The following is an 18,583-nucleotide window of genomic DNA, read 5'->3' on the forward strand; positions in this document are numbered from 1 at the left end:
CTAACAACAATCCTTTGATTCTATTTAGTTTTCAGTCCACTCCACTATTTTGGGTCCCATCTTCATGCAGTTTAAAAGGACTCTGCAAAGAGGGAAAATCTATCTTGCCAGTACCTTTATAGTTCATCTACATCTGCATGAGTATTTGGTGTTCATGGTGGAACACATTTTGGAGGTCCTGAGCAGGCAAATTCTGTAGGATTTCAGTGATTGATTAACAGTGATTTCTCACATTTTGGTTGTAAATTCCCTCAGCACATAAGTCTGGCTTTGCTGTGGCCATTACTTCCACTACACATGCAGACACAGATCATCATCAACCCCCCCTTTTCCCATTTTTTTACATGGTTTGGGGTGCCACTTCAACATTCGCCACCTCTCTTGATAAAATGCCACTCTACTACTTTCTTTGACAGTCATGCCCGACTGTTGTAGGTCTTCTCTCGAATTGTACTTCACCTCTTTGTTGGATGCTTTCATTTCCTCTTACCTTCTTCCTGTCTTCCCCAATTCTTTTTCACTAAACAGTCTTCTGCTTTCCTGCTTATGTGTCTGAACCACCACAATCTATTTGCTTTGACATTCTCTATAATTAGAATTAGTTTGCTCTATTGTCATAATTTCTTTGTCTGTCCCACAGTTTGTATTCTACCACTCCATGTCCATCACTTCTAGCTTCCTCCATTGCTCTGCCTCCATTGCTCTGCCTTCACTGTCCAGGTTTCTGAGCTATAGCTATCATGCATTCATGCCCAGCAAAGAAATATATCAGCAATTTAAAGTAGCATCAGCCTCACCACTGTTTTGTGCACCTTACTTTTCATATTCTTTGGCATTTTTCTTGTGACTGTTTCTGCCATTTCACACTGAGCTAATCGGAGGAAGTCAGAGGAAGGGCTCTGAGCTAACAAATCTGAGATATATAATATTAAGTATCCTGTTTTTTTGTTTATTTCTGAGTTATTTATAGCACTTTTATTTTACTCACTGTGTGAGGTATTAAGTAGAATTTTCTACAACTGTTAAGCATCTGGTTGGGTTTGTTTGTTCTGATTTCCTGCTAGGAATGTATCATGTAACTTGTTTGCATTTAAAAGCATTCTTTAGAGTCTCCTTCATCCTTTATCTGTTTAAACATTTCTCCAGGTTTTTCCTACCTAAGTAGTGTTAGTAGTGTAGCATTGTCCATACTCAGGCTTGTGTTTTGGGCCTAGTTGTTAGTAGAGGCTGTGTGCATGAGCACATGTCCCAGGTCATCATAGCTTAGCCAGGGCCAGTATAGCATTTCAGTGAGAGTGAATTGTTTGTGGTCATTGAATGACTGGGGTTGCCTGGACTACACCTTGGAATAAGCACCTCATTGGTTCTTTCAAGCTTTTTTTAAAGTCGTTTCAGGTTTCAACTTTGTTACTTAAAAAGTTAACTTGTGACTGTTTCTGCCATTTCACACTGAGCTAGTCAGAGGAAGTCGGAAGAATGGCTCTGACCTAACGAATCTGAGATATATAACATTAAGTATCCTGATTTTTGCTTATTTCTGAGTTATTTATAGCACTTTTATTTTACTCACTGCATGTGAGGTATTAAGTAGAATTTTCTACAGTTGTTAAGCATCTGGTTGGTTTTGTTTGTTCTGATTTTTGTTTGCCACCCTCCCTTCCTCTTGATATCCTGTTTTTATACTTGGTGGCTTTGCAGTTCCCCACCCCTACTGTAAATTTGATCTGGGACACTCCTCCCAGTCTAGTGTCATTACCTCATTCTATCTATTCCAGGGAGAACATTGCTGTATCCAGGACTGTTTGTAAGCTTCTGTGCCCCCAAGCCTTTCTCTGTTGGAGGGAAGCCTTCTAGTTTTTGTTTCTTAGAACTAGCCAGTTTTCTAGTTTCAGCACTCAAATCTGTTTCTTTGAGCTCAGCACTTGTTCAGAACTCATTGTAAGCACTAAATAAGCTACAAATTACTACAGCACTCAACTTTCCACACTTGTCTAGAGGAAAACAGTTTTTAGTACTTAATAAATAAGCACCTGTTCAGGCATGTCTAAGGGTCAGCTCCCAGTGTTTTCTCCTGTATACCTGATGAATCTGGGCACCTTGGGGCAATGCAGCAATTGCCTCATGTACACAGACAACCCTCTCCTCCTACCACCCAACACTACAACCAATTGCCTCATGTACACAGACAACCCTCTCCTCCTACCACCCAACACTACAACCTGTGAGAGATGCACTTATATAACCAAACTGGAAGCAAAGCTCTCTTTACCCAAGACTGGACTAAACAGTCAAGAGGAGAAGGAAAACACTTAAACCACACCACACTCATTACATAGTCCCTCAAAACCTACACCACCAAAACACACACACAGAAACACAAAACACACACCTACATTCGTGGAGGCTCTCAAAAAAAATCTACCCAAGCAACAGGGACCTCTAAAGCAGAAATGCAAACAACCTCCACCCCCCAACACAACCCAAATGACACATAGCCCACAAACTCAGTGTGCCACTCAACCACAGCCCATAAGGCATAACAACGTACCTAACACTCTAGTCATAGGCGACTCTATAGTCAGGCACACTGGTGTTCCACTCACCAGGCTAAACAAGGAGAAAGTCACTGCCAGCTGCCTGTCAGGTACCAGGATCCGCCACATAATGCATGCACTCAGGTTACTCCACAGCAAGTACAAATATGACTCTGTCATTGTCCATGTTCGTGTGAATGACCTGAGACATCCCTCCCTGGACTACATGAAAAGAGACATGGAGGAGCTTTCTGATTTTTTAGCCCAGGCAGGTATGACCCTAGCTCTGAGTAGCATCCTGCCATTACCCAGAATGATACCACAGTACAAGGACAAAATGATTGACTTCAACAATTGGCTAAGCTTCTGGTGTTATTCTAAGGGGATCCAGTATCTGTCTGCCTGGGATGACATGATCAACAAACCACAATGCTTTGCCAGAGATGGCCTGCACCTTTCGCCCTTGGGATTCTGGATACTGGCTAAGGCTCTTGCCACCCCTATAGTGCCTTTTTTAGGCAAGATTCAAATGACAAATTCACCACCATAACAGGTACAAGCAAGCAAAACCTGAGGATAATGGTACTCAATGCTAGAAGTCTAAACCTCAAAATGCACTCACTCGAGGCACTCCTTAAAATGGAGAACATCGACATCTGTGCAGTGACAGAGAACTGGTTCTAGGCTCCAGAGAGCACCCCTGCATTACCAGGCTATAATTCTTACCACACCTTTCGGTCACCTAACTTGGACCAAAGCACTAAAGGCAGAGGCGTGTCCATATTCATTAAGGTTATCCACACCCCCAGGCTAGTTGCTCAGCATAATGCATCTGAGATTATCCAAGTGCAACTAACTCTGGGCAAGACCGCAATGCAAATTGTAGCTTGCTACAGATCCCCCACCATGCCCCAGGATTCCCACTCCTCATTTCTTGATACACTGGAAAATATTAGGGTACAACCTAATACCCTAATAATGGGCAATTTCAACTACCCCACCATTAACTTGGAAAACTACTCATGTACCAACTCTTGTGCTCAACGTTTTCTGGAATTCATAAATTCCAATGCCTTGGATCAACTTATCCACACCCCCACCAGGGGCAGCAATATCCTAGACCTGGTCATTACCAACATGAGCAACCAGTGTTCCACACCAGAGGTCAATTCCTTGTTGGTCAGATCTGACCACAAGCAAATCACCCTAGACATCCACATCCCAGCCCTACCTCCCATTAGGGAAACCACCGTAAAATATTTCTCCAAGGCCAACTTCACGCTTCTTAAGACAGAAGTGGCAAACTTCACGACATCCATGCTGATGGACAATAGAGATAGGACTGCTGAATCCTATACAATTGCACTTTATAAGCACTTACATGAGTGCATGGATCATGCAATCCCTAACAGAACCAAGATGCTATCCTCCGAAAAAAGGAAGCCAATCTGGTGGTCCCCTGCTATAAACAAACTTTACAACAGAAGAAAGAAACTGTTGCAAAAAAGAGTAAAATCCCATGATTGGAGGAACTGCGTGGTCAGCCTCAGTAAGAAGCTGAGATCCCTCATAAAATATTTATTTGGTCCCTCATAAATTCCTCCAAAGCTAGTTACAAAAACAAAATCGCCACTGATTCTAAAGACAACCACAAAGCATTCTATATCTATGTCAAGAATCTCAATGGCAACACTCAGATCTGCTCTGAGTTACAGCACAATGGCACTAAATATACAGAACCAACTGATATTGCCAACATCCTGGCAGATAGTTTCAGTGCTAACTTTACCCCTCTCTCATCCCCTAAATGGCCCATCTCTATACCGGAAGAATGCAAAGTACCTGTAATCACGGCTGCATAGGTAAAAAACACACTCTCCAAAGCCAAGAACACAGCATCCATGGGACCTGACAACATCCCAGGCTGCGTTCTACATGAACTACAGAACGAACTGGCACCCCACCTAAGTACCATGTTCAATCATAGTCTCACCTCAGGCTTTGTGCCCACTGAATGGCGCACTGCAATGGTTATCCCACTCCACAAAGGGGGAGCCACCACGGACCCCGGGAACTACTGCCCCATTAGCCTGACAAGCTTGGTCTGCAAGGCTATGGAGCATATCATCATGGAAGTTATAAACAATGACATTGGTAATCTCCAAACTCTGGACCCTACCCAGTTCGGGTTTGTAAAAGGCAGATCATGTCTCCTAAACCTGATAGACTTCTTTGAAGTGGTCACCAAAGCTGTAGATGAGGGTAAGGTGATACACACAGCCTATCTAGATCTCGGCAAGGCTTTCAACACCATCCCCCACTCTGGAATTATAGACAAGCTCACTAAACTAGGTATAAATCCCTATGTCACAAGATGGGTTGCCAAATGGCTCACTGACCGAACCCATATTGTGAAAGCAGCAGACTCTAAATCCAACTTCAGACCAGTGACAAGTGGAGTAGCATAGGGTTCAGTCCTAGGTCCTCTCCTGTTTGGTATCTACTTCTCTGAAGTACAGGCTAACACAGAAGGTCTTTGGCTAACAAAGTTCGCAGATGACTGCAAACTAGGAGCCATAATGAAATCTCCTAACGATGTGGACATCCTACAAAAGGGCCTCACTGAGACAGATGCCTGGTGTCAAAGCCATGGCCTCAAGCTCAATGCCAAAAAGTGCATTGTCATTCCTTTTGGTAAAAACTCTGTTCCCATGAACTACCACCTAGCCGGTAGTCTACTTAACACTGAAAGTGTGATAACAGACCTTGGGACACAGGTGGACAGTAGTCTCTCCTTTGATAATCACATTGCCACAGTAGTCAGGAAATCCTTCTATGTGGCACACCTCATCACAAAAGGTTTCTCATCCAGGAAAAAAGAGGTCATCATTCCCCTCTACTCATCAATCATTAGACCCATTATAGAGTACAACGCCCCTTTTGGTATGTACCTCACAAGACATCTACAACAACTGGAAAGGCCACAGAAATACCTCACAAAGAGGATTACTGGCCACAAACAGATGCCCTACGCAGATCATCTAAAAAAACTCCAGCTTTACTCTGTTGCATATCGCCTACTCAGAGGCGATCTCTGCCTAACACACAAAGCTATGTCAAACCCAGAGCTGTTAGACATGCTCCATGTAAAGAAATCCCAGTCCCTTCGAGCTACACACTCTGGGGACCTAAACCTTGTCACCACAATAAACAGCACATGCTGGAGGGATAGATTCCTGTCTCAGAGACTTCCCATACTCTAGAACAAACTACCTATCTATATCAAACAAAGCTCCTCATTAGCACTCTTCAAGAAAAATCTTGATGATTGAATGGGAGATAGGAAATTCACCCCGGGGATCACTTCTGTGGCTCTGCTTGACAGGGGCACAGGAAAATAATTTTCTTGGGTGGCAATAGCCAGGGTACCGTTTGGCTAGGCTTATATAGGCCCTAGGACCAATAGCCTAGTGCCTACCTATGAACCTATTAACACTATCCCTGATGCCCTCTGCTATCTAGCTGTAGCCCATCTGATTATAGCTTTGACCTCTTGGGTGAAACCAGTAAGAGAGCTTTGAAAACTGGTCACTGTGTCATGAGATTTAGTCCCAGCCTTACACAGACTGACGTATATGAAGATGATTCGGTTTCATATTATAATGAACCAGCTTAGGCGAAGTAAGCTTGATGCTGAGTCATTCTGAAATCTCTGTAAAACCACAAGCAAAATATTCTGTTAATTTTTTATAATGTGAATGAAATTCTGCTGATCAGACTGTATTATGATTTGGCTATGCTACGAGTCATCATTGTGTTTTTCGATGACTGTATTTTTGTGAAAAGATTTTACACTGCTGTGAATTTGCTAGTCTTAACAGTGGCTAATGTGCTGGCTTTGTTGTATAGAAGAAGCCTGTTCTATAGATAAGATATATGTTAGGATAGCTATCGTGCATTCATGCTCAGCAAAGAAATATTTGAACAGTTTAATGTAGTTAATCAACCAGCATGTTTTTGGGAGGTGGAGAGAAACTGGAGTACCAGGAAAGAAACTCACAGAGACATGGGGAAAAGATGCAAACTCAACTCACACAGAGACTAGAAATCAGGACTGAACCTCAAAGTAGTGCGGCAAACATCTTTCCAATGAGCCATCATGCTGTGTGTCAGTCAGATATATGGCCTAAGGAAGTAACGATCCTATCCAGGTAAACATAAACCTGTATGCACTGACAACCCCATTTGCTTAACACCTTGAGGAATCTGTGTAACTCGGTTTGTATGTCATATGGAAGAGCTATTTCACAAGGGAACTGTGATGTTAGGCTCCTTACTGAAATGCCCCCTGAACTTGTGCTTAAAAACTCCAGGATCACCACACCTTTGAGAATATGGAATATTCCAAGAAATGGCAACCTCAGACTCAGGACTCGGTATATATAAATCTTTTTTTTTTTTTCTTCAGTCTTTCAGTCTCCACATTTTGGGACTTGGCAGTCTGAGTCCCAGCATTTAAAGTGATTGCCAGTTAGATAATGTGATGTACTGAAAAGACATCCTTAATCTGTGGAGATGTAATCTGCTTTCATGCAATATGGTTTTGAGACTGAGACAGAAGAGTGCTGTGCTGTTTTGAGTTCTCAAATGTTCAGGTCAGGCACATGGCTTTAGAACTCTACTTCACACAGTGTGTCCTTCACGCAAGACCATCATACATTATTTTAGGTTCCATGAAGATGGTAGGCCCTCTGATGGTGCTCATTGTATGAACTTCTTTGGAAGAAGATTTTCATTTTCTAGGTCTACTGAAGGTAGTGCTGACTGCGGTGGTGGTGCTGCGGTAGCATTGTCGCCTCACAGTAAGACACTGTCTGGTTCGATTCTCAGCTAGAGTGTCTTCTGCATGGAGACATGCGTGAATGGGCGTACCTTCATTGAAGGTTGTGCGTCAGGGCTGGTAACTTGGCACGTAAAAATCAACTACCAATCATTAGCGGACTGGAGTTCCGCTGTGGCGACCCCTAACCGGGAAAAGCCGAAAGACACAACAACAACTGAAGGTAGTGCTGATTTTTCCTAGTCTTCAAAAGATTTTTTTAACCCAGGCAGTCTAGAGTCTGGTCTACCAACATCTTTTAATAATGAAGATTGGGAAGAAAATTGTTGCAGCCTCCTAGGGAGGACATCTTGCTCATAACCTTTAAGATCGTGTTCATTTAGAGTTTTGATTAAACCATCATACTGAGATTACAATAATTTGTACTATGAATTGCTTCCTCATTGCTAGAGACCAAAAGTGGAATGCCACATTTATTGCTTTAGATATCTGTATAATATTTGCTGCAAGGAATCATGGGGCATTATTGAAATGCTTAGAATACAAACTGGACTATCTCATAGACCTAGTACATTTGTTTAAATCTTGTATGTCATGCATTTTGTAGGTGGTGGTCATTTACAGCCCTTCCTCCTCCTCTGTGCAGTTAACCTATGGAAAAATATAATTTTATTGAGAAAGTTGATTACAAAAAAGTCAAGATCAAAGAACTGAAACATATATTCTGAAATAACACAATGCCAAATTACAAAGCATAACAAAACTTTCTAAAGTAAACAAAAAAAAATTAAAGAAATGTTTCTTGAAGGCAATCCTCTGCACACATGTTTGTAGGGGGGGCTCCAAAATCCCCCATTGCTTAAATATAGCTCTCTGAAGTTGCATATCTTCATTGAAAATTGTAATTCCTGAGGCAAGAGGTTGTGCAATCTCAGAATGTAAATGTTGAAGTATTAGGGATTTGAATGCAGTCTGTACAAGGGTTCCCCCAAAACACAAACATGTCACTTTAGCCCTGTGATGTATAATTTTGAGTTCATGCCATTTCAAGATTGTCAATTGAGATTTCTCTCAAATTTGGCTTCTAAAAGTTTGAGAAAGTCAGCGGTATCCAGATAAAACCATGGCAAAATTCCAAAGTAAGACTGCCTGAAATTACACATCCCACATCAGAAACACAGATTTTTTTTTTAATAGACATTATACTTTTATGAAGAAACAAAGCAGAAAACACTGAAACTATAAAAATGATTTAAAAAGAAAGTCAAAATATATAATCTTCCTATGATTTTTGCTCTTTACATCAATAGAGCTATAAATAAGGCTATAAATATTGAGCTGGTTAATATTAAGAGATTAAGAAATATGACTTCATTTCGTAATAGATAAAATTGAGCTTCTGTCTTAGTAGTTTAGTGGAAGCAGTGAGTGGGGAAGTTATTTGTTTTCCCCCTACTTTCTTTACTGATTGTTTTATATATATATATACCTACCTATTGATAAAAGTGCCATTCAGTAGTTTAATGCCGTCAGCCACATGCTTGTTGATATCAGTTAGAATTATAAACCTGCAATTTGCATGCTGTCCGAACCTTTATATATTTCACTTAAATGACCAGTACGGTCAGAAACACATTATATCTTCATATTCTATATTGTACTATTGCCCACTGCATTACTTTTAATATCTAATATTACGTTATGCTTGGTTTTACCCTAAATGGCCTAATATAAGTGAATATGCTGATGTTGTGTCAGTTTTCATCTAAATGTTCTTTCTCAAACAAGGTACTCTTGGTCCCCACAATATGACTTATTCATTTTGCTTCAGCTGCTCTTTCTATTCATGGTAGTACAGCAAACTGCACCTTTATTTAAGGGTCCACGAGGAGAGTGTCTGTCCATTTTCATTCAACAGCTACCTTTGATTTATATTCTGTGCCACCTTTTAAACAAATTAATATGGTACTTTTTTCAGCTACAAAGAATTACTGTTTTGTTTTGAAAGAGCACATACTTTGGCTAATTTCTCATTACCTTCAAACTCACTTTATCAGCTAAAATTGCCATGTTTCCCTTTAATGGCCACTAATGTTCATTCATTTGCAAGAATAATGCAAATTTGTTTCTGTAAGAGCTTATTTGCTGTTTGATATGGCAAATAGAGTAAGCTAGGCACAGTCGTTTTTTGGCATCTGTTAGGATGGAGGCAAGGCAAAGTGACTTAATATACAGCCCTTTCCTGAAAAAAAAAATAATAAGTAATATGATGCAAGAGCCAGGGAGACAAATTCTTATTAGAAGTACTGTGAGAAGTCACTTATAGCCAATATCCTGTACACTGAGGAAAAATGGTGCACAGACAGAGAAATGGCAAATTCACTTTCTAGTTATATTAGCAGTGCAGAGTTCATTTTATAGTGAGAAAAGTGCACTTTGAGAAGTAAGCTGCATAGCTCTCAACCTTCTATCTCCAAAATGAGAAACACTGCCTCTCATAATGTGGAACAAATAGGCAAAACGTGGAACACTTGCTAACAGCTTACTAACAGCTTCATCTAGGAAACGCTCAGGATGGTAAAAATGTGCTGTTTTTCTACTTATAAAAGGTTATTTTTAAGAAATTAGTATGATTCAGTTCTGTTTACCATGGGTATCTGTTACAAACATTCTTAACACAGAGTGTGAGACAGACCTTATCTCTCTGGAACTTTGAGGAACACAAACTTTTTAAGATCACAAATGGGGAACGTCCCTTGTAATGAGTACACCTGATGAGCTATGGTAAGCTGTGTTTAGGCTGCATCTGAAAATGTGCTTTGTCTTTCAGCATTTTTTATGCTCCATTTATTTTCCTCTTCTCTGTCATTGCCAGAATTAATTGATATTGATGTTGATTTACCCTTTATAGCATAGATAAAGGTAAGCTGGCTGCTTTTTGAAAGAATACAATGTAGATGATCTGGATTTGGTTCCTGAGCAGTATTGCATTGAAATGCTAATTCATTTTGCAGTTTACAAACTTTTCTGACAAACATTGTATCCCTTCAGGCTGCATCTGAACCATGTAATAATCACACATCTGAAGAAATTGTGTTTCACTAATATTCAGCAATCATTTAACTTAAAAAGTGAAATTTTTCTCACTGTTGTTAATCCTTTTATTTTCAAGGTACTCATTCAGTTAAGGAAAATGGCATAAAAATAGATTCTGTCCCATACAGTCACACACACTGTCTACAGCTTTCAAAAATAAAGAGGTGATTTCTTTATGGTTGTAGCCTTGACCTCTGTACAGCAATGTTTCATTTTTAATTACCAGAGTGTTTAGGTACATACTCAAAGTTTTTTGAATTCAGTTTTGTAAACTGAGCCAAAATGTGCATTTGTATCTGTCCTTCAGCTTTTGTTAGCTATAGAACAAATACAATAATTGAAAATTTTGGCATATTTGCAATCAACATTCTTCTTGGACGAGTAACTAACTAAATAAAACACTGCATGGAAGAAGCCAATATTTTCCTGAAGGCCATAACTACATCAAATCCTGCTCTGTAAAGTGTTTTTCTATAGGTGTACTGTAAGCTACTGAGATAAAAAACATGTTAGTTATTTGCTTTTTAAAAAAACATTTTTAAATGCTGAGAGTAAAGGTTATTGCACTAAATTGTTTGTCTTGCTCTTCTTTGTAAAAAATAAAGGCTTTCCTTGTTACAATGGAGAGCTTCACAACTTAAAAAGCAACATTTTGTGAGTCAAAGTTTCTTACTTGGCGTACCTCATGGCCAAGAGTTAGTGTGTTTCGATGTGAATTGAGTCTAACCTTCCAGAAAGCTTACGTCCCAATGCATTCAACAGAACATAGCTGAGAAAGCACTTTCACTGCCTGTCTTCATTTACAATTGAGTGGGAAAGCCACTCAGAATGACCTGTGAACATTCTACTTTATTTGAAGTGTGCTATTTATATGGAATAACTGCAGAGGTTTATACTACAAATAGCAGCACCATGACAATGGCATGTGAAATAGGGCTATGTTAGCTGAAAAAATAAGCAATGGCACTGTCAAAGAACATTGCAGCTCTCAGATCAAATCCCAGCAAGGCCTTTGATAAGTGTGTGTTCCTGTGAAAATAGAGCAAGTGCCAGTCAAATTCCTTAACAGAGAGAATTAATGCTGAATTTGGACAGAGACTATAAATGCTGTACAGAATTGATGTACCTGAGAAATACATTTAGGTAGGAGAATTTTACAAGAATAAGGGGAAATAAGAAGCAGTCTAACCACAGAATGGGGAATAGGTATTTGAAAACTCTGCCTTAGAACTCAAAAAAATATTTTTTTCATTGCATATTTGTTTTCAAAGCTATTTTAATGCCTCAAAATCACTCCAAGTGCCTTTACAATTTTAATGTTTCCCTCAAAATGTCAGATGATGGGGGCTGCCTTGGTAATATGATCTTGTTTTTTCTTGCTTTCCTTCCTTCTTCCCACAATACATTTCAAGTCCTCTTTATATTCCTCATGTTAGACATAAGGAAGTGGTGCTGTTTTCTCTTGCCATTAAGTTGGAATGGTGGGACTGTGAAGCACTGTCATCTAAACACACCTTCTGAAACATCGCTACTTCTGTGTTTCCCTGACTGAGCCCCATTTATGTATCTGGCAGAGCTTGTTCTATGTTTTAGCTATTGCAACAACGAAAGTAGGTAAACAGCATGCTTTTGTAATGGGATTTTTTTTTGTAGTTCTAAAAGGACTGATAGACCTTTCCCTGCACTCTCATGCTGAGGTGTGAATACTCTCACTACAGTAAATAATCCCTGCTGTATATTTACACGTGACAAGTAGTAGGACTCCAAATTAAGTCTGTCTGCTACTTCCCAATGCCTTCATTGGATTTTTTTTTCAATCAAATGAATGGTGCAAAATTAAGATGTGCTTTACTAGTTTCTGTCATGTTCACCCTCGTTTTTTTTTATTTCTATTTCATATTTGTTTATACTTTGGTAACCAGGAAAGTGAACTGGTCCCAGGACCCTTTTCAGCCATGACTTGGGCTACATTGGCAAAGATAATAACAAGTGTGAAATGCAGTCAGCAATATAAAGAACAACAATACTGACACAAAGACATTAACCGAGATTGCATGTGCAACACATAGCCAGTGTGTGACAGTGACCAAGTAAAACATTAAGCAACTTTTACTAGCATGTACACATTAATAATGTTTAATTCTACTATGTTTATTATAAATAAATTATGTGCACCCATATTGCACACACACACACACACACACATATATATATATATATATATATATAAAAATAGATAGATATATAAAAGTATATATATATATATATATATATATATATATATATATATATATAAATAGATATATATATAAAGGTTTACTATTGAAATACTGTAGTACCAGTGATTGAACAGCATGTGTTTGAAAGGCACTTTTCAAAGAGGCAGAATGCCAAATTAGACTACGACAAATACATAGTACCGAATGTGCAGTGCAATTCAATAGTATGAGTTCGGTATTGAGTGGAGATTGCAGTACAGTGAGGAACAGGGATTTTACCCATTTCCTCACTGGAATGTGATCTTGGAATTGGTATATATAATTTGCAGGGGATGTGGAAGGAGCAGCACCCCCACATTGGGGGGGTGCAGGATGGCTTGCCCCCCTGCAAAATAGTAAAAACCATATGCTGCTGACTTGACAGTCTAACAGTAAGTTAAGCTGCATAGCTTGGATGACTGACATCACCTAATCCTATGTCAAATACATCGAACTACGGTGGGCAGTTAATTCAGTTCTGATATTGTACCTTTTAGACATGAACTATTTCCACATTTCAGCTCGACATTTCCATCGGTCAGTCATTGCATTTTCCACATTTCAATAGTAAACCTAAATCTCTCTCTTTCTCTAGTATATGCGTTTGTGTGTATAAAGTACATGTGTACAAAAACATTGTGTGTGTGTGTGTATGTATGTATGTATATATATATATATATATATATATATATATATATGTGCATAAAACGGAGAACTAGATTATATGCCTGTGTGTGTACTTCATGTCCTTTCAGCAGAAACAAATCAAAATGGAAATTTGTGTAACTGTATATGTGTGTCTACACAGACATATTTATATATATATATATATATATATATATATATATATATATATATATATATATATAGGGTTCCTATTAGAAGAACGAAAGTCCAAAATATCAGACGGCTGATTACGAGAAAATGCCATTCATCGATCTGTTTTTTTGAGGGTACGGTACAGTAAAGATCAAGAAATTTGTCTTTTCCTCACTGTAGTGTGATCTCGGAGTTGGTATATATATATATATATATATATATATATATATATATATATATATATATAATTAGTGGGGGGTGCAGCCCCCCACAATAACGGTTTCAAAGTTCGGCATTTTCGCTGTTTACAGCGTTCAATTTTATGAACTTTTGTTCAAATAATATAGACCCTATATATATATATATATATATATATATATATATATATATATATATATGTCCGTCTGTGTGTAAAAATGTATGTAGCATGTAGAATACTATACGTGGGATGCACTACTGTGTTTAAATGCATGTCTGACAGTGTGCGTGTGCATGCTCACATCTAAACACAGTTAAACACGTCTGATTTCTTTTTCTTAATGTTTGTATTGCAAAAGTACATAGTAAATATATGTTAAAGTAAATTCAGCTGTATATTATGGTTGCCATCAATGGTCACATTTCTTTGGTGAGCTACAAAATGCTCATGCACTCTAACAGCGTAAGGACTGACTCAAAGTCAGTAGAAATCTCTTACCATGGTTCTGTGTGTTCCAGATATGCATATCCTTCTGGAAGGATGTCACAGAAAAGCATAAAAGACTTTTTTATGAACAGTATCAGTGCACCTAGTTGCCACCTGTCTCTCTGCAGTTTTGTCCTGTGTGTGCATGTTGGGGGGGAGGGGCTTGAAAATGGTAAATATGTTGATACTTTACAAGAAAAAATACTTTCTGACTTTTCTCTAAATGTCACCGAAATCTTTGATACTACATTTAATTTATCTTAACATATAAGCTATTATAAGTAACCAACATTTAAAGCTTAGCATTTCAATACTGTGTTGCTGCTTATGTAAATTTGATAATTGCCTTTAAACCCCTGAGTGATCGAATTGCTTTGTTTTGCTATGACAGGGGAGTAAGATGTTCTATGTGTTTCACTGTTGCAGTCATCACACTTAAGTTGTCTGCCTGCAAGTAGCCCTCAGTCAGCCCGAATACAAGAGACTTAGTATTTCTGTGTTGGATGCTGTCACTTCAGGACTGATGTCAGCTCGTCAGGGGTATAAAAGTAGGCAGCTGATTCCATTGCATCAGTCTTTCTTGCCGAGGATCCTGAAGCAGAAGCAGTTCGCAAGTGGCGGTTGGTTGCTACCTGAATTTTTGTTTAGGAATTTAATAATCCTGAAGTCTTCTAAAGGTAAGTACCCCATTGGGGATCCTTTTTTCTTGCTCTAACCGATGTCAGAAAAAGTTAACAATTGTCTTGCCTGTAGAAAGCAAATACCTCACAGAGATTTTCATTCTTACTGTGTCACCTGTTTAGGCCCAGACCACGACATCTCTCGCTGTCAGCTTTGTGCCTTATTTAATGCCCGAACCATTTATCGTTGCCTGGTTAAGTCACCCTAGACTTAAAAGAAGCCTATCTGTATATCCCCATAAGGGAATCATGCAGGAAGTATCTATATTTCAGGGCAGGGTCTATGCATTATCAGTTCTCTGCACTTCCCTTTGGTTTATCTACTGTGCCCAGAGTATTCACAAAATGCCTGGCTCCAGCCATTGCATGCTGCAGGCAGAGAAATATCCAAATTTACCTGTACTTGGACGACTGCCCGATTCAGGCGGACAGTTAGGAATTGCTGCTGCAGCACCTGACATTTGTGAAAAACCTTCTCACTTCCTTGGGGTACACCATAAACTAAAAGAAATCAAAACTGGTACCCAGTCAAAAGATTGTATTCCTGGGAGCAAGCTTGGACACAATTTCCCTGAAGGCTTTCCTCACCTCAGAAAAACAAGTGTATCTGACAGACTACTTCAAACAAATGGCCACCAGAACCCAGCTATCTGCAAGAAAAATACTGCAAGCCCTAGGGTTCATGGCCTCATGTATACGGCTGACTCCATATGCAAGACTGCATATGAGGAAACTCCAGTGGTACTTAAAAGGTTTTTGGTGCCAACATTCTCAGGACCTGGAAACAGTCATTCCTATCGTACCCTGTATAAGGACATTGTTCCTCTGGTGGGCAGAAGCATGCAACCACAACAAGGGACTGCCATTTACTCAACCCCAAGCTGCCCAGACCCTAACAACAGACGCATCAGACTATGCCTGGGGGGGGGGCACACATGGATGGAATATGTATTGAGGGCCACTGGAGCCCAAGTCAAATTCATCTGCACATCAAAAAGAGATGATAGCAGTACAGAATGCCCTGACAGCTTTCAGATCCCTAATCTTTCCAGGACAACTGCTAATAAAAATGGACAACACCACAGTTATGTGGTAGGTTCATAGGTTCATAGACGAGTACTAGGCTAACTGCCCTTGCGAACCAATTTAAGCCTAGCCAATTATCCCTTGTAAGACTCAAACCCTGCACCTTGTGTTTGTAAGGCAAGCACTTTAACCGTTACACCACCCTGTACATTACATTACATAAACAAGCAGGGGGGAACCCATTCCTACCCACTCTGCAGGCTAGCCATGGCCCTGTGGAACATGACCTTGGACATTCGAGTCCATCTGCAAGCTCAATTCCTGCCAGGCAAAGAAAACTTACTGGCAGACGACTTAAGCAGAAATCTCCTAGACCCACATGAGTGGCAATTGGAGCACACCACCTTCAACCGTCTGATCCAGAAATGGGGGACCCCAGAGGTGGATCTCTTTGCCTCCCCCTACAACCACCAGCTCAGCAAATTCTGCACCAGGAATCCTCACAGCAGGCCCTGAAAAGTGGATGCCCTATCTTTTCAGTGGGTAAATCTCTCAATCTATGCCTTTCCCACTCTGCTCCTCCTTTCAAGAGTATTACTCAAGATAAAACAGGACAGACCAAGGACAATTCTGATTGCCCCAGACTACCCACGCCAGCACTGGTGCCCACTCCTACACAGCCTGACATCGGTGCCACCCTGGCACCTAAACCAGAATTCAACCCTCCTCTCTCAGCAGGAGGGACAGATTCTGCATCCACAACTGCAAACCCTAAAATCTTGCAGCCTGGCTGATTCCTTGAATTCTCCCCCAGCGACTTTTAGCAAACAGGTGCTTGGCGTCATTCTTGAAGCCAGAAGACCCTGTACAAGAAAATCCTATGCTGATAAGTGGAAAAGGTTCTGCTCATGGATTCAATCTAAAGGAGAGGACACAACACTGCCCTCTCTGCCTCTTATCCTGGATTACTTAGCAGATATACCCCACAAAGGCATGTCCTTCTCCTTCATTAAGATACATGCCTCAGCCATTTCTGCTCATTACAACACTGAGCCATCTCTCTTCTCGCATGCTCTTATCAAACCATTCCTGAGAGGGGCAAACAACTTAAGGCCACCAAGGAAAGCACCCACCCCTGCTTGGGACCTTAACTTTGTACTGGAAAAGCTCACACTTCCCCCCTTTGAACCTGCTGCATCAGCAGAGTTAAAATTCCTCTCTTGCAAAACAGCCTTGCTTCTAGCCATCACTTCAACTAGAACAGTGTCTGAGCTACAAGCACTGATGGCTGTGGAACCCTTCATTATTTTCCATGCTGACAGAGTTTCCCTCAGGACTAACCTTTCCATTATGCCTAAAGTGGTGTCCAGTGTGGCTGTCAATCAATCCATCCATTTGCCAACCTTCTTCCCTAATCCTCAAAATAAAGGGGAAAGGATCCTGTACTCCTTGGACGTGCACAGCCAGCTCAGATTCTACCTTGATAGGACTAAGCCCTTCAGAAAATCTGACCAGCTGCTAGTCAGCTTTGCAACAGGGGCAGAAGGCAAGGCCATTTCAAAACAAACTATTTCCAAATGGATAGCACACTGCATCCATTTCTGCTACAAGCACCATGGGAAACCAACCCCTCAGGGGGTCAGAATAAATTCCACTAAGGCAACATCTACCTCTACAGCATTTCTCAGGGCAGTATCCTGGAGGCTGCTACCTGGAGTTCTGTACACACCTTCACCAAGCATACCACCTGCCTGTGTTTTCCAAATCCAGGGCAGGATTTGCTACAGCAGTCTTGCAAGGCATACTAGCCAGCCCTAACTCTTCTTGACTGCCTCCATCCTTCTTCAGCTTTGGGAATCCACCCAAGTGTGATGACTGCAACAGTGAAACACGAAGAACATAGTACAATTGTGTACACGTACCATAAATGTAGATGTTTGAGTGTATTCACTGTTGCAGTCCTGGTTTCCCTCCCTCCAGGCCCCTGGTTTTCTCTCTCTCTCTCCTATCTATGGCTATTACTAACACCTTCTGGTGTATTGGTATTTACTTTTTATTGGTGGTGTTTTCCCCACCATAACCTAGCTCCCTATTTGGGGGGCTCCTGACATTTGGGACAAGAAAAACTGATGTAATGGTGTTGGCTGCCAGTTTTTATACCCCTGACAACCTAACGTCAGTCCTGGAGCGACAGCATCTGACGCAGAAATACTAAGTCTCTGGTACTCGAGCCGACTGAGGGCTACCTGTAGGCAGATAACCTAAGTGTGATGACTGCAACAATGAATACACTCGAACATCTACATTTATGGTAAGTATACACAACTGTACTTTCTCCTCTCTGCAATAAAAACAGTGGAAAACAGTTCCACAATGTTCTCTCTTTTTTTGTATCAAGTGCTGTGTTCCTGATATTAGCAGGATTAATTGCCCATCTGAGAACTGACAGCAGTGCCTGGCAGGGTAAACTACAGATTTAACTGCGTATATGATATGTAATGCAGGCGGATACAAATTCCTCTGCAAAGTACAGTAGAGAATCAATTATCTGAAATGTCAGTTATCTGAACCAGTCTTTCAGAGTTTTTGGGTAGGAAAAATCATAAAGTCTGAATATGTAAACATTATACCCATTAACTTGAGTA

At 40.3% G+C, this 18,583-nt stretch overlaps 1 protein-coding gene across 2 annotated transcripts in view; it reads left to right on the top strand.

The window, feature by feature from the left end:
* HMCN2 (hemicentin 2) overlaps positions 1–18,583 on the top strand; it is a 2,554,053-nt gene that overhangs the window by 1,750,658 nt on the left and 784,812 nt on the right. The gene's annotated exons all lie outside the window — the stretch shown is intronic.

Source organism: Protopterus annectens, chromosome 16.part0 (genome assembly GCF_019279795.1).
Source record: "Protopterus annectens isolate FY-2018-M chromosome 16.part0, PAN1.0, whole genome shotgun sequence".
Taxonomy (NCBI): domain Eukaryota; kingdom Metazoa; phylum Chordata; order Ceratodontiformes; family Protopteridae; genus Protopterus; species Protopterus annectens.